Source organism: Puma concolor, chromosome D3 (assembly GCF_028749965.1).
Source record: "Puma concolor isolate L17-30 chromosome D3, mPumCon1.1.hap2, whole genome shotgun sequence".
In the NCBI taxonomy this organism is placed as follows: Eukaryota; Metazoa; Chordata; class Mammalia; order Carnivora; family Felidae; genus Puma; species Puma concolor.
In genome coordinates, this window is record NC_141678.1 from 39,902,097 (window position 1) to 39,926,019 (window position 23,923).

At 38.4% G+C, this 23,923-nt stretch overlaps 1 protein-coding gene across 5 annotated transcripts in view; it reads left to right on the top strand.

Annotated features, from left to right (window-relative positions):
- The window catches only part of DLGAP1 (DLG associated protein 1), a 904,837-nt gene that overhangs the window by 106,198 nt on the left and 774,716 nt on the right, over positions 1 to 23,923 (top strand). For all 5 annotated transcript variants that reach the window (XM_086682542.1, XM_086682543.1, XM_086682539.1 and 2 more), the window contains exon 2: positions 17,259 to 17,405. The gene's annotated coding sequence lies outside the window, so the exon portion shown is untranslated. The remainder of the gene's footprint in view (positions 1 to 17,258; positions 17,406 to 23,923) is intronic.

Consider the following 23,923-nt stretch of genomic DNA (forward strand, 5'->3'; position numbering starts at 1 on the left):
AGGCAGCATATACTGAATCTTGTTTTTTTGTTTGTTTTGGAATTTTTAAAATTCCAGCTTGACAGTCTTTACCTTCTGATTGCGGTATTTAATACAGTGATATTACTGTAATGACTAATATGGTTGGATTCATGTCTACCATTTTGCTATTTTTCTCTCTGTCTTTTTTGTTTGTCTCTTCCTCTTAGGCTGCCTTGTTTGGAATTAAGTAGATAGTTACTAATGTAAAGAAACCAACAAAGGAATGAATATGGTATTGTGTGTGTGTGTGTGTGTGTGTGTGTGTGTGTGTGTGTGTGTGTTGTCTCTAGTGGTTGCTCTAGGAATTACAATACGCATTGCTTGAGGTTAGTATCAATAAAATGCCAGTATAACTTGGAAACTCAGTTGCAATACGGCTACATTTCCTTCCATCTGCTTGTGTTATAACTGCCATATTTTTACATCTTAAAGTCCAACAATAGTTTTATAATACTTCATGCAGTGAACCTTAAATCAGTTAAGAGATGAAAATACATGTTCACAATCTCTTATAATTACCCTATGTGTTTATCTGTTTTGGTGCTTTACTTCTTCCTGTGGATTTAAGTTACAACTGAGCATGACTTCCTTTCAGCTGAAGGACTTCCTGTAGAGCAGGTATGTTAGTGGGGGATTACCTCAGCCTTGCTTATCCGTGAATATCTTTTATTCCTCTTTATTTAAAAGGAAAGTTTTGCAGGATACAGGATTCTCAGTTGACAGGTATTGTTCTTAAAAATGCAACACTTGAATATGTCCTCTTACTGCCTGCTGACCTCCCTGTATATGAGAAGTCATTTTTCCTCTTGTGTCCTTCAAGCTTTTTATTATTTACTTATTTATTTCTTGTTTTGGGATTTCAGCAATTTGACTGGGATGTTCCTACATGTTGTTCTCTTTTTGTTTGGGGGGATTCTTTGGGCTTTCTGTGGATTAATGTTTGTCAGCAAATTTGGAAAGTATTCAGCCATTTCTTAAAAATTGTTAATCCTTTTGTGTCATTTCTTTTTGGGACCCTCATTTGCACATACGATAGTATGCTTGATGATCTTCTCTAAGCCTCTGTTCATTTTTTTCCCATTCTTAATATTGCACAATTATTAACTGTTTCAGCTCGATGATGCTTTTGCCACTCCGAGCATGCTGTTGATGCCTTGTGAATTTATTTCAGTGACTGTACACATGTTTCAGATGATCTGCGATAAGAGGAAGCTAGAAGTATATGTAAATGCTTCCTACCAGCTACGTTTCTTGGTGTTCTTGGGCTGTGGAATCTCCAGGGCCAAGGAAGCAGAGAGGCCTTGCCCTCCAAGGGGCCTCTGTTTGTTACTGAGTGGAGAGGTCTGTGACTGTAAAGTACTTGGCCATCCGACTGCCAGACCTTGCAGAAATGAGGTGATATCTGCTGCGCTTGCCAGCATGTCAGTGAAGAGCAGATGGGGTTCTCTGTGGTTCCTTAGGTCTTACAGAAATCTTAGAGTGCATCCTACTCCAAATATTCCAAGTGTCTTGCTATTTGGAAGCCGAAGATGATCAGATAAACGATCGAAGAAAAACAATCATTCATACCACAGTTGAGAACCTTACGTGTTCCAGGCGTGATTTAAACACCAGCAATACAGAAGTATAAAAATGGACAAAAACTCAAACTCTATGAAGTTCGTTTGCAAACGGGAATCCACAGGTGATAAAGAAATGAAGGGTCTGTCGTTGTGACCTATGAGGTGGTGATTGCTGGGGAGAACAGTAAGGCACGGAGTGATAAGAAACCGTTGTAGAGGGTGACCTAGGAGTACCTGAATTGGGAAGAGAAAGTTACCCTTGTGGCTACCCATGCTGGTGGGACAGCAAATACACAGGTTCTGCAGCTTGTACCTGGTAGGTTCTAGAAAAAGCAAGGAGGCCAGTGGACGAGAGCAGAGTAAACAAAGGGGCTAATAGTAAAGTACAAGGTCCAGAAAGTATAGGGTCTTTGGGGTCAGTAGAGGGATGTCTTGGACAAACGATAATTGAAGAGCATTACTTGGGTTACTGTGCTGAGCATCTACTCTAGAGAGCAAGGCTGAATACTGAGTTAGAACACTATTGGAAGAATGCAGGCCAAATATAATAGCAGACACAAATAGGATAACAGTGAAGGTTATGGGAAGTGCTTAGATTCAGGGTATATTGTGAAAGTAGAGGCAACAGTAGTTGTGATTGGACATGATCTGAGACAAAGGAGAAAATAATAGTATCAATACTTTTAGTTTGTGTTACAAGAGATGCAGAGTTACCTGTTTTGATAGAGGAAAAAATCTGAAGTGGGGGGATTTGGTGGATTAACAGGCGTTAGTTTGGGGTGCATGAAGTTGAAGATGCCCACGAATTATCCATACAGAGACTTGCCATGACTGCCGCATACAAATCGGAAGTTCAGGGAAGAGAATTGTACGAGGGATATAAGTTTTGGAGTCGTCGATGGATATAAAAGTCACACCTAGGAGACTGGGTGCATTTACCAAGGAAATGGGTCAAGTGAGAAAAATCCCTAGGAAATACAGAGGAATCTCCAAATGAGACTGAGAGTGAGCCACGCCTAAGAGAAAAGGAAAACCAGGAGGGTCCATGAAGTAAAGAAAGAGTATTAGGGATGCATGTGATGACTGCTGTCAAATGTAGTCATAAGGTCAGGAGTGTTAGATATGTGGGGAAGATTAGTAACTGACTTCTGGACTGAGAAAGATGGATGTTGCTGATGATTTTGACAAGGGTTGTTTCAGTAGAGCTGGTGGAAGGGTCAGAGCTATGACTAGAAGAGATTTAAAGTAGCGGCATTGGAGAGGTACTGGACTGCTTTTGAGAAGATTGCTATAAAGGGGACAGAAGGGGAAGCAGAGAGCAGTAGCTAGAAGACTGGGGGGGACCCAAGAGAAGATTACTTATCGAACTCTTCTATTTTGAAAAGGTAGATGCATAGGGAAATGCAAACAAAATCTACAGGGAAGGCTTGTACAAGTGGAGATGTATCCTTAACTCAGTTTCCCTCCAAAGCAACTTACAGCACTATAGTACCATATTAAAACCAAGAAATGGACGGTCATATATCAGAGGTGAAGATTCCATCATGTGAAATCGCACGTACCGTGTGTGTGTGTGTGTGTGTGTGTGTGTGTGTGTGTGTGTGTGTGTGTATTCTACATGGTTTTATCAGATGTGTACATTTCTATAACCATTAGAACAATCAAGATCCAGAAATGACCATGATAACGTGGTTCCCTCGTGCTACACCACTTTGAAGCCACATGCCTTGCATTCCTGACCCCTTGGCAACCACTAATCTGTTCTCCACCTCTATAATTGCGTTTTTTCAAGCATGTCACGTAAATAGAATCATCGAGTATATAACCTTTGGGGATGGACTTTTTTAATGTATGTAAGGACTCCCTTACATAAACACCCAGTGCTCCTCACAAAGAATCCCCTCCTCAATACCGAACACGCACGTTGAGTTTTTGTTTTTTTTTTTTTTTCTTTTGATTTTGAGAGGGGGAGAGAGAGCATGAGCAGGGGAGGGGCAGAGAGAGAGAAGGAGAGAGAATCCCAAGCAGGTTCTGCACTGTCAGCACGGAGCCCAGATGCAGGGCTCGAACTGATAAACTGAGAGATTGTGACCTGACCCCAAACCAAGAGTCAGATGCTTAACTGACTGAGCGACCCAGGTACCCCACCCACATTGAGTTTTATAAGATCCTGCCAGACCGTTTTCCAGAGTGGTTCTGTAATTTCATGCTCCCACCAGTGATGTATGAATGACCCAGGTTCTCCACACCCTGGCCAGCATTTTGTGTTGTCAATCTTCTTAGCCATTCTGATGTGTGCATAGGGAGAGATTGCTTTTTCGGAAGGGTAATTGCAGAAACATTGGGAGCCTACCTGTACCTCCAGCCTCTTCTTAGAGAACTTGAATATTGAGTCCCAGCCGATACTGTAAAACTTTGAGCAGCTGCTGTGTCACGTATCCATATAGACGTAATGTCGGTTTAAAAGAAGGCTGTGCTTAGTAGATGAGGTTTGGAGATCATCTTGCTCTGTGGCATGAAGGGCCGTGAGCTCGGTACAGAGCCCCTAAACCTGTCACCAGTGGGAGTGATGATCAGTGAATATTTCCTTCCATTCCACAGCATGAAAGCTGAATGCAATGGAGTAGTGCGTATCTGGGCACTAAGATTGCCCAGATGAAATGGAAAATGTATAGTATTTAGTGGCAACATAGGAATTATGAATTTGAGTTCATGGATATATTAAATCTATAGATCTGTTAATCACAGAGATGAGAATATGTAACTTCAAGGTACCTATCACTTGAGATAAGTTCATTAAACACTGGTGAGCCTCACACTAAACTACACAACCAAAAGAATGCTTGAAAGGCATAGTAGGGAAAAAATAGATTTAAATGCATAAGCTGTATTAATAAATAAAACATTTGAATATACATTTGAAATATGAAGTTTGAAGATTTCCACGTTCTAGGATATAGAATGTTTTCATTCTTAGACTGAAAACAGTTTTCTCTAAGCCAAATTGGTTCATGGTAAAAAAAAAAAAAATTCAAAAAGCAAAAAGCTGTAGATAGCCTTTCATAATGAAGAAGGAATTACCTTGTCATGGAGAAAGGGAAACCTGAAAAGTGCCACTTGCAGGGGACGGCAGCCCCTTGGGAACCTGAAGGAGTCTGTGCTGTGGTTGTTTTGCTGGGTGTGGGGCTCCCTCTTGATGCTGCTTGTAATAACTTGACTGAACAGATGTAGCCACTTAAGGTCATTGGAAACATGTCAGCTCAGGAAGGTTGATCAAGGAGGCATTGTGACTTGCTGCCCCATGCTCAGGGGGAAGCCTTTATTGAGCCAACGGGTCTCCTGGGACCTAGAGACAGAAGACAAAACAAAGCAAAACAAAACAGGAGACGAGCGGCCAAGTGTTCAGAAGGCAGAGAGCAAAGAGTTGAAACCCAGAAGGCTTTGGTGTGTGTGTGATTTGTATTTTAAATATTATGAACTCCTGATTTATGAAAGATCATTTAAAACATGATTTTCTGAGAGCTAGAATTGTTGCTCAAATGCTTGCTTTGCTGCATTTATTAATCTTGTACTTGATGGATAGCGTGTTGATGATACAGTTCCAAAAGACTTAACAGGGATGAGTAAAGGAGCATCTATAATTTCAGGTTGACAATCGTCATAATCACAGAGGACATAAGGGTTTAATTGTGCTGAGGACTAAAAAAGTCACAAGCGACCCCTCTTGCCTATGAATGTACAACCATCTATACAAAAGTAATTGAGAGTCATATACAAAGGATTATTGATAAGGAAACGTGAAGTCAAACAAGAACATAGGCTTAGGCATTTCCATAAAATACTGGTCATGAGTGTGTTTTAAGGGCAAAGGCAAGACTATGTAGAGAATTCTGGGTGGCGATTGTTGGGGAAAGGAAATACTGGTTCCTCTTAATTCAAATGGAAACCTTAAGGAAAAGACTTCATGTGTAGGTAAGTGGATGTGATTGTTGAACTGCTAGGAGACTTTTCAGGCATCAGGGGCTACTTCATAAAACCAGAATCACAGAACCTTTATCTGCCTGTGGAAGCTACCTTGTGGTCTGTGTACATGTGTGTTTCTCACAGCCATTAGAGCAGTGACTTTGACTTGGCAGGTACTAAGTCAAAGGCGTTGGCTTGATCAGTAGGACGTGAAAAGGCAGAAGGGATAGCTTTCCAAGCTATGGTGATGGAAAGAAGTATTGGTGAGAGGCTAACTTTGCACAAACGTGATAGGTAAGGTGCTGAGGAAGTGGAGAGATTTGGGAGCATTTTACTCCGCAGGCCATGGCATCTGGCATGCATAATAAAATGGTTCTGTCATATTGCAGAGTCTAGAAGCATAAGCTTCACCTTTTAGGTTGCATGAGAGAACAGCCAAAGTCAGGTAAGAAAGAAATCTAGCGAGAGACAAGGAGGTATGTGTCTTCATTCTGCTGACGTTGGCACATGCCTCTGAGTGATTAAATACAGGGTTTGGCATTATTGAAAAAGTTGATCAAGCTTTTCTAGAATATTTTTCTTGACTGATCTTACCGTGTGGCACATTTCAGGACCTCATAGTTTTATTTCAGATTTTTTTAATTAAGTGCAGTGATTTGTGATGTATGACTCTTCCATTAATACTTAACAATAGAAAAAAAATCACATTTGAATATTTCAAATATGCTGAAACAAACTAAAGGATCATTAGTTGTAAATCTTAGCATAGTTCAAAGGAAATATATAACGTAAAATTTGAACCTAGGGTAATAGGTTGTAATTGTACATGAAATCTAGGTTCTTCATAATGAAACTCATATTTTGATAAGTGATTAACTCTTCAAATTTGTCTTCATTTTAAAAGAATCAGAATAAACTGAAGTGAAAATGCATGATTTCAGTTACAGATTTTTTCCCTTCAGTTTGTTTCCACATGGTACAGATCTTAAAATAATTTATAGTGCTGTATGTATCTGTATCTCTTAAAGTTAGGTAAATAGACTGCTGTTTCTAAGAGACAATTAGCTAGATTTTGAGTGAGAATGACCTAAGATTTTAGCATGTGCGATAAAATTAAATTGATCTCAGAGCTACTAAGAACTTACAAATGTGACCGTGGTATAAATAAGTATGGCTATTTTTATAAATTCTTACAAACCAGAAAACTCCTCCCCCAAGTATGTCAAGCTTAATTTTCTGCTCTGTGGAGCACAGCTAGTAGGGTAGCGAAGCCCAGTGACATTTTCCACAGTGTGAGTTGCCAACCACTAGAAGCCTGTGGCAGCATTTAAATCTACAGCAAACAAACTAATCACTGGTTGAAGAACAGATTATGTAATTCTTCTTCAATATTTCTTTGCGTGGTGTTAACATCACTGTCAGAATCCTAAAGGCAGAACTTGGGAGCGTCTGCTAGGGCAGGATTTTGTGGAGCCAGGAGCCAGTGTAACCTGTGCTGTGGTGCAGGTTACTTTGGTTAACTTGTCCATCTTGTGTTAAACTCGTAAAGAAATGGCTCCTATTTGAGTGGGCTCACTTAAGTGTGTGTTAAGGCTGTGAGTTCAGTGGTCGTTACTTCTACAGCATAGCCTATCTTCATGTCTAAGTCTCCTGGAGAGCATTGATGAATAAGATAATAAGCCTCTATTTGGGTTCTAATAAGGCTTCAGTAATTAGATGAAACCCACAAATTGAAACATGAGTAATCGCAGTGGGAAGAGTTAAATTCAGAGGTACTAAAAATATTGTATGAACAGAGTAAAATGTCAAAAGAGGACCTCTCCAGTATAATGGACAAAAATACTTGTTTGTCATGAAACTCTAAGGTTCTAGAGGAAATATGATTATAAATGGTCCTATTGTAGTTCCTCATTTTTTCCCTGGGTCTGTAAATGTATGTATGCACAGTAATATCTCATTTACTTGGAAATGGTGTTGAACAGAAAGGTGATGAACAAGGACATTTTCTAGATAATTGGAATATCTCCCAGTTGCCAGATTTAATTTATTGTGCTTTTTAAAATTGAATGTAGATGTATTTCCCAGCCTTACCTTAACAGAAGATGTTGATCATAATTGAACTTCTTTTTGCCATAAGGGTGTTTCCTTATAGAATTTAGAAAAACAATATATTGTGAACTGGCCATATTCACGACACTTACTATAGACCCTGTGGGTAGTATAGAGGCTGATAGAGATCGTGAACATCTCACATTCTATTGGTCTAAATGAGTACTTGTATGACTAGTACCCCTATCTCATGTGATTATGATTTAGTTACAATTCTGCTTTACATGACAGAATATCATATCCTTAAGAGACTGTACGTTCATTTTTTTTTTTAATGGGACTTTCAGAGAAAATCATGGATGACTGCAGTTGAGATTTCAAACTCACTATTGTTAGTTGATGGATTGGAGTTGATAGATACGGAAAACTGGAAATCCTATCGTTGTTGGAGGAAAATGTGATTGTAGTTTAATGTTGAGGGAAATTGAAATACCCTATTTTGTGTTAGCACCTTAATATAGCTTGACGTCTATTGTTTAAAACAACATAATTCCTCATTAAAATGTTTGTAAACTGTCAGTTTGGTACACATAAATTAAAAATATTTTTCTAAGGTAGCTCAGAGTGGTAACTCGGCAATATTCACCAATAACCGATAGCTCCTTGCATTTTTTGAGAAGAAATAAACACTGTGACAGATGGAACAATCAGCATTTATAGTAAAAGCCAGGATCTTACCTTTTCTTGCTCTACAAAGCAGTAAACAGATAACTAAAGAATCCATTCTCACCAAAGGGATTGAAAGATTAAAAAAAATGATTTTCCTTTCTTCTGTTATTTTTAGGGAAGAATATGTTCTCAGAAATTAACACTTGGGTTTAAGTGCATCCTTCGGAAAGCTCTGAGATTATGGCATGTTTCAACAATGAAAAAAACAAAGGGATACATTCAGGAAAAAAATTTGACTGAATAATAACCTACACAAAGTAAATCACATGAATCTTAAGTGTGCACTCTGAACATGAGATGTGCTGGGTTATACTTGCGTGAGCCCACTAGCATAAATGCACAGAAGATTAGCACCAGTCCAAAGTACTCCCTTGTCATACTTGCTAATTAATACCTCCAGACGTATTAATCGCTATGATGCATTTTTCCACTGTAAATTCATGTTAATAATCTTTTTTCAGTTTTATATAAATGCAATATCCTGTGCTTGATTTTTGTTTCCATTTCTCCATGTTATCTCTGTAGGATTGATGGGGTTGCAGGCAACAATATTTTAATATCCTTGGTGGCTGGAGAGCTGTTGAACAAATACAGCATAATTTATTAATGAGTTCTATTATTGATGAGCATTTTCCTTGTTGGCGGTTTGTGGTTTTCATGAGTAAAAAAGCTATGAAGATTCTGGTTCACATCTTTTGGTGCACGAACATGGTCATTCCCTAGGATACACCTAGGGGCCATTGCTGATCAAAGGCTCTGCATTTATTTGTTCAACTTCAGCTATACAATCTTTTAAAGTAATTGCACCAATTTACACGGGACCAGTCACGTGTAAATTTCACTTCTATCTGCTAACACCAGGTTTTTGTAATTGGAGCCATTTTTCTAGAAGCAATCTCACTTTACCTTTCATATTAGTGTACAATCCATCTGGCATTATTTTTATGTTTTGGGCAAAGTGTGAGGAAAGTGGTCAAGGCTCATTTCTTGTTGCACATGCATTTGCAATTTATCAAGCACCATTTACTGAAAAGATGCAATTCATTGTTTTCCCCATTCATTGCAATGGCATCTTGGTCATCAGTTAGGTAGCTATATATGTGTGGCTGCGTTTCTTGACTCTGTCCTATATTGTAAGTTATTGGCATAAAGTTTTTTTCTGACATTTACTGCAGAGATACCCTTATTTTCTTTTAAAAATCTTTTTTAATGTTTATTTTTGAGAGAGAGAGAGACAGAGCCTGAGTGGGGGAGGAGCAGAGATAGAAGGAGTTGCAGAATCTGAAGCAGGATCCAGGCTCTGAGCTGTCAGCACAGAGCCCTACATGGGACTCGAACCCAAAAACCATGAGATCATGACCTGAGTCAGTCAGACGCTTACCTGACTGAGCCCCAAGATGTCCTTATTTTCATGTGATACTGCTAAATTTCACTTTTGTCTTCTTAACGTCTTAAGAGTTTCTAGAAACAGCTTTTGGGTTTTTCCATTATATACCTGGTTTCAACTCAATTGATTTCTGTATTTGTTCCTTTCATCTATTTTTGAGTTGTGCTAGTCTTCTCCACAAGTGTTGTAAAATGTTTTTAAACTTTTATTTTGAAGCAAGTTGAATTTCAAAACATTTGGCAAAATATTACTAAGAGTTCCAAAAACCCATCACCCAGCTTCACTAAATAGCAACATCTTATGTAATAACTGGTGTAATTATGAAATGATGAAATTGATATTGATACAATTCATAAGCCTTCTTTAAATTTTCCTGATTGTGCCACAAATGTCCTTTTTGTACTTCAGGATCCATTCCAAGATCATGCATTGCATTTAGCTGTCAACTCTCTTTATCCTCCCTTGATGCGGGGAACTTAAACTTCATGTATCTTCATGACCTTGATGTTATTGAAGAGTGCTGGCTGCTCAATTTGGGGAATTGCCCTCAATTTGTGTATGTCTGACATTTCCTCGTGATTAAGTTCAGGTTCTTCATTTTGGCAAGAACACCTCAGAAGTGATAAAGCGATCTCAGTGCCTCATGTCAGGAGTTATGTAATGTTGACATGTTTCATTCCTGGTGATAGTGAATTTGATTGCTTGATTGAGGTGGAATCTGTCAGTTTTCCCCACTACAAATGATATGTGTGTGTGTGTGTGTGTGTGTTATTTATATATATATATATATATAATTTTTGTATATATATATAATATATATAAATTTGTACTTAATAAGTATCTTATGGGGAAACAGTTTTAGACTATTCAAATATCCTGTGTTCCCATATACTCCTCCCTGGTAACATCAGCCTCTATCAGTGGTGCTTGCTTCTGCAGTAATTATTACTCTGATGTTTGTGAGACACCGAATCTTTTTTTAAATGTCTATTTATTTTGAGAGAGAGAGAGAGAGAGAGAGAGAGAGAGAGAGAGGGCACGCACAGACAAGCAGGGTAAGAGGGAGAGAGAATCCCAAGCAAGCTTTGTGCTGTCAGCAAGGAGCCCAATGTGAGACTCGATCCCATGAATGGTGAGATCATGGCCTGAGTGGAGATGAAGAGTCAGATGCCTAACTGAATGTATATTGCTTTGAATTCTACTTCAAGAATAAGCTATCTCCTCTTTATTCATGCAATTGCTTATTTGTAGTATAGACTCAAGGATATTTATTTATTCCAAGAGATACAATTCATTGTTATTCACTTTATTCTAGTTTTGGCCACTGGGAGCTCTTTCAGAAAGCTGGCTCCTCTAGTCCTTGGGCTTGCCACCAAATTTGGAGCATTGGCTTCCCTACTGTCATGACAAGATCTTGCTGGCTTTTCTTGCCCCATTCCCTTCATCTCCTCTCTGCCTCATTCCTGAAATCGACGGTGTCTCCAAGGATTGTTGGTTCATTTTATTGAAGAAGGGTACTTGGAAACCAAGATCAGTGAGCACACCTAGGACCTAGATCGTTGCCATTGTTTCTAGGTCCTCTCTCACCTGACGGAGATAGGACTTACGCGTGTGTATATACAAACAAGCATGTACACACATCTATCTTATATCTAGTAGTGTGTATATGCACATACGTCATTGTGATTTCATTGATATATCTGACTCTAGTCCAACATAACAGGGTTCATTCTGGCAAACTTCCCTCCGTCACTAGTGATTTTTAACAACGAGAAACCTCATTCTCATTATCATCAATAGGTTTAATTATTATAAACACACATGAAGTACTTTAAAACACAATTTGACAGCACTGTGAAAAGTAAATCTTGAGCTACAGTACAATATGTGTGTAGCCTTAAAGTAAGCAAGCAAAACACTGTTTCAAAAGTCACTTAGATGAGTTCTCTTCATTCCTCTCCCTTTCAGTGTGGCTATATTAATTTATAATGCGATAACCATGAAGAATATTTCCGAGTATTAATGTCGTAATTCTGTTATTTGTAACACTAACTTATTTGATGTACTATTCCTGATTCTATAGCATTTTCCAAGTGTCAAATCATTCATAAGTAGAAAGTTTCACCCTTCCTTCTCAGATCTTCTACCTTTAATTGGTTGGTTTTTTTTTTGTATCATTCCTTTTGCTAATACTTTCAGGACAATAGTGAATAATAATGGAGAGAATGTGCATCTTCCCCCTATTTCGCGTCTGGATAGAAATGCTTCTAAAGTCTTCCCATTAAGTAAGATACTGGTTTTAGAACTGAGGAGTATAAATAGTTTTCATCTCCGTGCCCTCTCCTATTTTCTTGAGTAGTTATTATAATGAGGGAATGTTGAAATTTCATTAAAGCATGTATGGACATAACTATGGCATAGCATGTTAGTAGATTTCCTAATATGAACCAACCTTGCATTTCTGGAATAAAACATACTTGGTTGTATGCATTAGTCTCTTAATGTGCTGTTATTTTCTGTTGGGTAAAGTTGTATTTAGTACCTTTTGTGTTGATGTTCATAGACAATATTGGTCTATGAATTTCATAAAATGTCTTTTTTTGAACACAGCTCTTAGTTGAGGTACCAACATTTTACGGACTTAAACAGAAGTGTTCTTTCACTTCCAATTTATAGTGTGTTGGAACAATTGGAACAATTTATAGAGCGTTGGGACTATTTGGTCTTTGAATATTTTTTGGAATTCACCTGTGACACTGTCTGGCTCCGTTGTTTTTATGAGACTGATCATTAATAACTTTCTCCGTTTCTTCTATGGAAAATGATCTCTTGAAACTTTGCCTCTCTGGGGTCAAATTTGGTACTATGTGTTTCCCTGGAAAGTTGTGCACTTCATCTAGATTTTATTTTATTTTTTTTTTTAATTTTTTTTTTCAACGTTTATTTATTTTTGGGACAGAGAGAGACAGAGCATGAACGGGGGAGGGGCAGAGAGAGAGGGAGACACAGAATCAGAAACAGGCTCCAGGCTCTGAGCCATCAGCCCAGAGCCCGACGCGGGGCTCGAACTCCCGGACCGCGAGATCGTGACCTGGCTGAAGTCGGACGCTTAACCGACTACGCCACCCAGGCGCCCCTTCATCTAGATTTTAAAACTGAAAGCAAAGATGTCTTTTATAAGCTTTAGATGTTTGTAGAATAGACCCTTATGATTTTCTTTTATTTTACCTTTTTTAAAAGTTAATTCCTCGTCACTTCTTAATTTGCATAGTTTTTTGCCTTTCCTCTTTGTGTTTCTGGTCAAAATAGCCATGTATATTTTGTTACAGTTAAAAAAAAAAGTCTTAATTCCTTCATTAGGCTACTGTTTTCTGATTCTCTGATCAGTTTGGGCTTCTGCTCTTAGTTCTTCCCATATCTATTATCCATTGACTTTTGAGATAGAAATTCAATTTGTTAAAATTTTTTCATTGCTCCTAATGAAAATACTTCACTATAAGAAAAAAAAATGTGATAACATTATATCATGAAAGACTTCTTTTTTGGAAAATAACCAACTGGTTGTAAATTTTTTGTGGAAAAGAGATAATAACCAATGTGATCTAAAAACAAAATCAGAAGATGCAAATAACCAGATATCAAGACTATAATGTTCGAGTTACTACAACAGGGTGGTATTGTCACAAAGGTGGACAAATGGATCATGGTTTGGATCTAGAAAGAGGTGACACAAACATGGACTCAATATTTATGACAAAAATGAAATTGCAGTTTATTAGGGAAAACATGGTATGGGTCAGTGGTGTATACATATGGGGAAAAAAATGATTCTTCACCTCCTACCTTAAATCATACACAAAGGCCAATTTCAGATGGAGCGTAAATCTATATGTAAAAGATAAATAATAAAACACTATAAGGAAACAGAATATTTCCATGACCTTGGACTGGGAAAATCTTCCCAAAATAAGAGCTAAGAAAAACATGAACCTTAAAAGACAAATTATCAATGGAAAACTAAAAGATTCTTACTCAACCAAAATTCATTGAGAGTGAAATACACCACAGCCTAAGAAAATACTGACAGTAAATATTATGAATGATGCTAATTACAGTAAAACCTTGGTTTGTGAGCATAATTCACTCCAGAAACAGGTTGGTAATCCAAAGCACTCATAAATCAAATTTCAAGAACCATTGGCTCAGTTGTGATCATGTGACATTTAGCATCATGTACTACTTGTATTGCAAGACCTCATTATCAACCTAAAATTTATAAGAAATGTTTCCTCGTCTCATGGAACACTTTCAGGAGAGGTTACAATCCAAGGTTATACCATATATATACACATACATACACACATGTGCATATATATACACACACATATACATATGTGTATGTATGTATATGTACACACACACACACACACACACACAGTAGATTCTTAACCAGAATATATAAAGAAAGTCCACAACTAAAATAACAAAGTGGACACCGTATTGAATTGAAACTTTGAACTGAAACTTCACAGTAGGTAATATCCACAGAGTCAAACATTTTTAAAACCTTCACTTTTCATGGGGGAAAGGCAAATTGAAACCACAGTGTAATGCCACGATATGCCCACTAAGATAACTAAATGAAAAAGATGGAAAATCCCAAATATTAATGATGACATAAAACAAACAGTAGTTTTACATACTGCTAGAATAATAAATGTCTCGCTCGTGCATAGGCACGCGCGCACACAGACACACACACACACACACACACACACACACACACACACACACACACACGTAGGACTGGCTGAAAAATAGTTGCATTAGTCTCCTCTCCAGCTTATGTTGCTAGAAATTTGATAGGTTTTTGAAAAGGATTTCAGGAGACATTGCTTTGCCTTCTCCTTCTCTCTAAAGCCAAACGTTGGCAGAGGTGATGAGCTAATACCAGAAGATGGGAATATTGGATGAGTTCTTCATGGAACAATCAAAATTTATTCCCTAAGCAAACAATGAAGAATGCCGATGGTGGTGGTAGGTGATAAAAATGGGCAAAACAGTATAGAGCTGGAAGGCGTGAACTTCAGACTGGAGTTGTTGAAAGGCACCAAGCAGTGTTACAGATGTGGGATGTTGCTGACTCAGGAGAAGCTGCAGCCAGAGTCCTCCTGGGAGAACATGGCAAGGGATTCCAAGTCATTCATCCCAGCAGTTGCCATGTGAATGGAGGAGATTGGGGAAGTAAGGAGGGATGAAAGAGAGGGGTGGGGAGCAGGTAGGGTAGGAAGTCAGGCCCCTCTGGGTTGATTGGGTTTTTCCAGATGCACATGCCTCGGAGCTACAAAGTCTCTCCTGCAGGTGGGAAATAGCGCCAGCAGACCACATAGTGACAATCTTGGAGGAGGCCATCAGGTGCGCCCAAGGAACTGAAATATACCAGTAGACAGTTGTAACTCTAGGCAACGGGTGTGCAATCATAATTGAAAGGAGGAAAACCAAATGGGATAACAAATATGGGCAAACATTTTCATCTTTACCATCACAAAAAAGCAAGTTAAAATCAAAGCCAACCAGGAAGTTCATTTTCTTTGCCTGCCAAATACCAAAAAAGTAAAAGTTACATCCAGTGACAGTAATGAAATCAAACTGCTTGTCGTTCTGGGTCATGACTAGCACAAATACCATGTTCTAAGAAGACGGCCTGTGAATATACATTGAAATCTTGCACATGCTGGTCGATCTGGTGATTCTACCTCTGCAAGCGAAGCCAGTGGTTAGGAACGTTGGTTTAGAATTTGGATGCTGGAGTTAGACTATACGGATTAAGGCTGTGGTTCTGTCATTCCTATTGATGTAAAATCAAGCAAGTTACTGAGGCTCCTTGTGCCTCAGTGTGCCCATCTGTAAGATGAGGTTAATTACAGTACCTACCTTGTCAGGGTATTAGGAGGATTTTTATACGTAAAGCAATTAAAACAATATGCCTGGCAAATGCTAAGCCCATGTAAGATCTTGTTACTACTTTAGGTCTGCAACTGCTCATCAAAAATTCTAAAGTTTTCAGAAATCAGACTTTGTTAGATTTTAGAAAAGCAATATGAAATATATAGAGGCCATATGATATAATGCCCCCCCCCAGGGTGTTCTGGGGAAGGGCCCATAGTTAAACCCATTAATACTTTCTTTGTAAATTATAAGAATATTCATATTGAGCATTGTAAATAGTGGCTTCATGTCAGTTCAGGTCAGATGTGATTTTCCTACCAAATAAGAATTTTAAGAAAATCCTTAAGAGAATTGTTGGAGTCTGGTATTGTCATAAGGGATTACACATCTGTGTTCCATAATATAAAAAAAGTGAAACTTTATGTAAAGTGTATAATACATTATTTAATAAAATATTTATGAACTAGTAAAACCTTGAACTGCTTGTTCATATTAAGTAAGTAAACAATACAGTATTGTTATATGTGTAGGAAAAAAGCTCACCTTAGAAAAATAGTCTGGAAAATAATATACCATGTTGTTAGCAAGGGCTATGATGAGGTGGTGGAAATAGGTTAAATGTTTTTATTTTCTATTGTATTCAGATTTCTAATAAAGATACTACTATTATAATGAAAAAAAATATCAAATTGACTTAGTATATAGCCTTAATTGTTCTGTAAATTTGATAAGTAATTTGAAAAAGTTGTATTTTGTCCATTATCTTTCCATGGTAGTAAATGTTAGTATAAACCACTCCTTCATGATAATTAAGTAGAAAAATTTCTTTGAATGTTCTAATGTGTTTCACATGCTGAGTTTCATTGGCTAATTTCAGTTGCACTCTATCTCGTAAAACTTAGTATAAACTTAAGGCAAGTTTATGAAAATTAGTATTTTTCATGAAACCAATAGTAACAGCTAAGTTTGATATATTTGCTCTTTGCTATGGATAGCATCAAAATATTCCAAATCACTCTTCCAACATGGGAGTTCAGAAGCAGCAAAGGCTTTGGAAAATCAGACAGACATGGCTTCAGTCCCAGTTGTACTGCTGTCTTGTTGTGTAATTTGGATAAATTACCAGTTGCCTGAATCTTGGGTTCCTTATTTGCAAAAGAGAAGTAATAAGTCAGCTGAAGATGAAGTAAGAATTTCTAAAAAGTACCACCCACTGCTTTATATTACATGCTCAATAAACGAGTGTTCTCTTTTTCTTTCGCTGAGAAAAGGAGAAACAAGAGGGAAGGGAAATAACTACTCGTTACTAAGCCACTGTTGAAAGCACCTTTATTAATTTGTTCCTTTCGTAGTCATCTGCAGAAGGTGTCCACAGCTTGTCCAAGAGGGAGGTGGGTGGTTGAAATGTGACATGAAGTCTGGGCGTTGGACCCAGAGCCGACATTCTTGATGAGTAGGTTAGCCTGCCAATGAATTATGCTGAAAAGATAGGATGAGGCTGGTATTCATGTGGTTTGACAAGTAAGTGTAATATTGAAAAAGTAACTACACAGCTTTAACAGATATGTGTTCGTTTTCTGTCGCCATCTGTGTTTCAGGACTTTGTGAATGGTGCTTTGGAGCACCTTCAGTGGTCATTGCTCATCCCTCTTCCTGGTACACTTTCTGGAAGGGACCAGCACACATCCAGTCAACTCACGTCAATGGGGTTGTGGAACAGATCACGCTCATCTCACTGAGATCAGGTAAGAGTTTGAAAATATGTTTGCTCTTGGCAGGTAGTATCTGACCTCATGAGCTGCTCTGAAATCTTTCTGCCTTGTTAGAAATGGGAGAGTTACGTTAAATAACCAGACACATGTTGGATGGGAAAAAATAGGCTACCGCAAAAAAACATGGGTATATGGATTGAAATGTTTATTACTAGCTAAGCATATGCTGATGTACTTAAAGTTATTTTTATTACTTACGTAAAGTATAGGGACTTAGCATTTAGTACAAGGGGAGTTTCAACGCAAGCATTCTTGTAAAATATAACAGCAATACAGTTTTATGAAACCTGTAATTGCTATAATCTACATTATTTTTACTGCTGTAAAATGACTGTAAATTGGAGAGGCTATCTCCTTGAAATGGGTTATGATGAAAATGTACCTATTATGATTATCTTTATGCAAATCCTTCCCTAACTGTGAGCTTCCTTTACCTGTACTTCAAATCCATGTGAGTTCACTTCCGTATATCTTTTGCTCAACATCAAAATCTTCTGTTTGAATATACTAAATTGCCAGTCACTCCAGTTGGGCTTAATCAGCAAAACAGACCTGGAATTGAAAAAAGACAGTAAAGTTGAATCAGAGTGGAGTAGTTACTGCAGGCAATCCTGGAGGGTGATGAATTAAATGACCTAAGGTGACAGGCCGTCTCTTAGAAGGACACTCTAGTGGGTACCATGAGGACACAAGCTACGTGATGAAAATGGTGCTTTGGCCATAACATGAATTTGTCTTGGGTGGGTAGATGTTGAGAATTACAAGTTGTCCAAAGGTTTTGCTTCTCAGGCATACAGGTTATTCTGCATCTCAAATACCTGAGATTCCAGGTAAGTCAGTACTCCTAGATGTAAAAGGAAAGACACTGAATATTCAGGTAGAAGATTCGGGACCAGACCTCTTGGAATGCATATTCACCTGCAGTGTGTAACAACTTTTCAAGTGTCTTATATACAATGTGGGGAAGGGATGTCCCGAAAGTCTGCTAGTGAACAAAACCTGATAAATGGAAACTGGCAAGATTGAAGGTATGTAAAGGCCCTTGATCATATCACGGTGGCTGAGAACATGGGCTTTGGAACCAAATGAGCGTCTGTGGTTCGAACTCTGACTATGCCACCTTTTGGCCATGACTTCTTCTGGACTAGTTGTGAAAATTATAAGTGCTAATTTACGAAGAGCGCTTAGTACTGGACGCACACATTGAGCGTTCAATAAATGACTATACTACCTGGTTGTGCGAACATTTGTCAGGGCTTTTGTAGGTTTACTCATCCCTGATCTTAATACTGTTTTCTTGGAGGGCTTAAATTTCTCATTTGTAAATTCTCCTACCGCAAATATTCCTTCATCTTCCCTAGTCAACCATAGGAGGACATTATTATATATTTTTTTTTTTTATTTATATATGAAATTTATTGTCAAATTGGTTTCCATACAACACCCAGTGCTCATCCCAAAAGGTGCCCTCCTCAGTACCCATCACCCACCCTCTCCTCCCTCCCACCCCCCATCAACCCTTAGTTTGTTCTCAGTTCTCAACAGTCTCTTATGCTTTGGCTCTCTCCCACTCTAACCTCTTTTTTTTTTTTTTTTTTTTTTGTTCCCCTCCCCCATGGGTTTTTCTTAAGTTTCTCAGGATCCACATAAGAGTGAAACCATATGGTATCTGTCTTTCTCTGTATGGCTTATTTCACTTAGCATCACACTCTCCAGTTCCATCCACGTTGCTACAAAAGGCCATATTTCATTTTTTCTCATTGCCACGTAGTACTCCATTGTGTATATAAACCACAATTTCTTTATCCATTCATCAGTTGATGGACATTTAGGCTCTTTCCATAATTTGGCTATTGTTGAGAGTGCTGCTATGAACATTGGGGTACAAGTGCCCCTATGCATCAGTACTCCTGTGTCCCTTGGATAAATTCCTAGCAGTGCTATTGCTGGGTCATAGGGTAGGTCTATTTTTAATTTTCTGAGGAACCTCCACACTGCTTTCCAGAGCGGCTGCACCAATTTGCATTCCCACCAACAGTGCAAGAGGGTTCCCGTTTCTCCACATCCTCTCCAGCATCTATAGTCTCCCGATTTGTTCATTTTGGCCACTCTGACTGGCGTGAGGTGATACCTGAGTGTGGTTTTGATTTGTATTTCCCTGATAAGGAGCGACGCTGAACATCTTTTCATGTGCCTGTTGGCCATCCGGATGTCTTCTTTAGAGAAGTGTCTATTCATGTTTTCTGCCCATTTCTTCACTGGGTTATTTGCTTTTCGGGTGTGGAGTTTGGTGAGCTCTTTATAGATTTTGGAGACTAGCCCTTTGTCCGATATGTCATTTGCAAATATCTTTTCCCATTCCGTTGGTTGCCTTTTAGTTTTGTTGGTTGTTTCCTTTGCTGTGCAGAAGCTTTTTATCTTCATAAGGTCCCAGTAATTCACTTTTGCTTTTAATTCCCTTGCCTTTGGGGATGTGTCGAGTAAGAGATTGCTACGGCTGAGGTCAGAGAGGTCTTTTCCTGCTTTCTCCTCTAAGGTTTGGATGGTTTCCTGTCTCACATTCAGGTCCTTTATCCATTTTGAGTTTATTTTTGTGAATGGTGTGAGAAAGTGGTCTAGTTTCAACCTTCTGCATGTTGCTGTCCAGTTCTCCCAGCACCATTTGTTGAAGAGACTGTCTTTTTTCCATTGGATGTTCTTTCCTGCTTTGTCAAAGATGAGTTGGCCGTACGTTTGTGGGTCTAGTTCCGGGGTTTCTATTCTATTCCATTGGTCTATGTGTCTGTTTTGGTGCCAATACCATGCTGTCTTGATGATGACAGCTTTGTAGTAGAGGCTAAAGTCTGGGATTGTGATGCCTCCTGCTTTGGTCTTCTTCTTCAAAATTACTTTGGCTATTCGGGGCCTTTTGTGGTTCCATATGAATTTTAGGATTGCTTGTTCTAGTTTCGAGAAGAATGCTGGTGCAATTTTGATTGGGATTGCATTGAATGTGTAAATAGCTTTGGGTAGTATTGACATTTTGACAATATTTATTCTTCCAATCCATGAGCAGGGAATGTCTTTCCATATCTTTAAATCTTCTTCAATTACCTTCATAAGCTTTCTATAGTTTTCAGCATACAGATCCTTTACATCTTTGGTTAGATTGATTCCTAGGTATTTTATGCTTCTTGGTGCAATTGTGAATGGGATCAGTTTCTTTATTTGTCTTTCTGTTGCTTCATTGTTAGTGTATAAGAATGCAACTGATTTCTGTACATTGATTTTGTATCCTGCAACTTTGCTGAATTCATGTATCAGTTCTAGCAGACTTTTGGTGGAGTCTATCGGATTTTCCATGTATAATATCATGTCATCTGCAAAGAGCGAAAGCTTGACTTCATCTTTGCCAATTTTGACGCCTTTGATTTCCTTTTGTTGTCTGATTGCTGATGCTAGAACTTCCAGCACTATGTTAAACAACAGTGGTGAGAGTGGGCATTCCTGTCGTGTTCCTGATCTCAGGGAAAAAGCTCTCAGTTTTTCCCCGTTGAGGATGATGTTAGCTGTGGGCTTTTCATAAATGGCTTTTATGATCTTTAAGTATGTTCCTTCTATCCCGACTTTCTCAAGAGTTTTTATTAAGAAAGGGTGCTGGATTTTGTCAAAGGCCTTTTCTGCATCGATTGACAGGATCATATGGTTTTTCTCTTTTTTTTTGTTAATGTGATGTATCACGTTGATTGATTTGCGAATGTTGAACCAGCCCTGCATCCCAGGAATGAATCCCACTTGATCATGGTGAATAATTCTTTTTATATGCCGTTGAATTCGATTTGCTAGTATCTTATTGAGAATTTTTGCATCCATATTCATCAGGGATATTGGCTGGTAGTTCTCTTTTTTTACTGGGTCTCTGTCTGGTTTAGGAATCAAAGTAATACTGGCTTCATAGAATGAGTCTGGAAGTTTTCCTTCCCTTTCTATTTCTTGGAATAGCTTGAGAAGGATAGGTATTACCTCTGCTTTAAACGTCTGGTAGAACTCCCCTGGGAAGCCATCTGGTCCTGGACTCTTATTTGTTGGGAGATTTTTGATAACCGATTCAATTTCTTCGCTGGTGATGGGTCTGTTCAAGCTTTCTATTTCCTCCTGATTGAGTTTTGGAAGAGTGTGGGTGTTCAGGAATTTGTCCATTTCTTCTAGGTTGTCCAATTTGTTGGCATATAATTTTTCATAGTATTCCCTGATAATTGTTTGTATCTCTGAGGGATTGGTTGTAATAATTCCATTTTCATTCATGATTTTATCTATTTGGGTCATCTCCCTTTTCTTTTTGAGAAGCCTGGCTAGAGGTTTGTCAATTTTGTTTATTTTTTCAAAAAACCAACTCTTGGTTTCGTTGATCTGCTCTACAGTTTTTTTAGATTCTATATTGTTTATTTCTGCTCTGATCTTTATTATTTCTCTTCTTCTGCTGGGTTTAGGCTGCCTTTGCTGTTCTGCTTCTATTTCCTTTAGGTGTGCTGTTAGATTTTGTATTTGGGATTTTTCTTGTTTCTTGAGATAGGCCTGGATTGCAATGTATTTTCCTCTCAGGACTGCCTTCGCTGCGTCCCAAAGCGTTTGGATTGTTGTATTTTCATTTTCGTTTGTTTCCATATATTTTTTAATTTCTTCTCTAATTGCCTGGTTGACCCACTCATTCGTTAGTAGGGTGTTCTTTAACCTCCATGCTTTTGGAGGTTTTCCAGACTTTTTTCTGTGGTTGATTTCAAGCTTCATAGCGTTGTGGTCTGAAAGTATGCATGGTATGATTTCAATTCTTGTAAACTTATGAAGGGCTGTTTTGTGACCCAGTATATGATCTATCTTGGAGAATGTTCCATGTGCACTCGAGAAGAAAGTATATTCTGTTGCTTTGGGATGCAGAGTTCTAAATATATCTGTCAAGTCCATCTGATCCAATGTCTCATTCAGGGCCCTTGTTTCTTTATTGATCGTGTGTCTAGATGATCTATCCATTTCTGTAAGTGGGGTGTTAAAGTCCCCTGCAATTACCACATTCTTATCAATAAGGTTGCTTGTGTTTATGAGTAATTGTTTTATATATTTGGGCGCTCCGGTATTCGGCGCATAGACATTTATAATTGTTAGCTCTTCCTGATGGATAGACCCTGTCACTATTATATAATGTCCTTCTTCATCTCTTGTTACAGCCTTTAATTTAAAGTCTAGTTTGTCTGATATAAGGATGGCTACTCCAGCTTTCTTTTGGCTTCCAGTAGCATGATAAATAGTTCTCCATCCCCTCACTCTCAATCTAAAGGTGTCCTCAGGTCTAAAATGAGTCTCTTGTAGACAGCAAATAGATGGGTCTTGTTTTTTTATCCATTCTGATACCCTATGTCTTTTGGTTGGCGCATTTAGTCCATTTACATTCAGTGTTATTATAGAAAGATATGGGTTTAGAGTCATTGTGATGTCTGTATGTTTTATGCTTGTAGTGATGTCTCTGGTACTTTGTCTCACAGGGTCCCCCTTAGGATCTCTTGTAGGGCTGGTTTAGTGATGACAAATTCCTTCAGTTTTTGTTTGTTTGGGAAGACCTTTATCTCTCCTTCTATTCTAAATGACAGACTTGCTGGATAAAGGATTCTCGGCTGCATATTTTTTCTGTGTAGCACACTGAAAATCTCGTGCCAATTCTTTCTGGCCTGCCAAGTTTCAAAAGAGAGATCAGTCACGAGTCTTATAGGTCTCCCTTTATATGTGAGGGCACGTTTACCCCTTGCTGCTTTCAGAATTTTCTCTTTATCCTTGTATTTTGCCAGTTTCACTATGATATGTCGTGCAGAAGATCGATTCAAGTTACGTCTGAAGGGAGTTCTCTGTGCCTCTTGGATTTCAATGCCTTTTTCCTTCCCCAGTTCAGGGAAGTTCTCAGCTATTATTTCTTCAAGTACCCCTTCAGCACCTTTCCCTCTCTCTTCCTCCTCTGGGATACCAATGATGCGTATATTATTTCTTTTTAGTGTATCACTTAGTTCTCTAATTTTCCCCTCATATTCCTGGATTTTTTTATCCCTCTTTTTCTCAGCTTCCTCTTTTTCCATAACTTTATCTTCTAGTTCACCTATTCTCTCCTCTGCCTCTTCAATCCGAGCCGTGGTGGTTTCCATTTTGTTATGCATTTCGTTTAAAGCGTTTTTCAGCTCCTCGTGACTGTTCCTTAGTCCCTTGATCTCTGTAGCAAGAGATTCTCTGCTGTCAGCTATACTGTTTTCAAGCCCAGCGATTAATTTTATGACTATTATTCTAAATTCACTTTCTGTTATATTATTTAAATCCTTTTTGATCAGCTCATTAGCTGTTGTTATTTCCTGGAGATTCTTCTGAGGGGAATTCTTCCGCTTGGTCATTTTGGATAGTCCCTGGCGTGGTGAGGACCTGCAGGGCACTTCCCCTGTGCTGTGGTGTATAACTGGAGTTGGTGGGCGGAGCCGCAG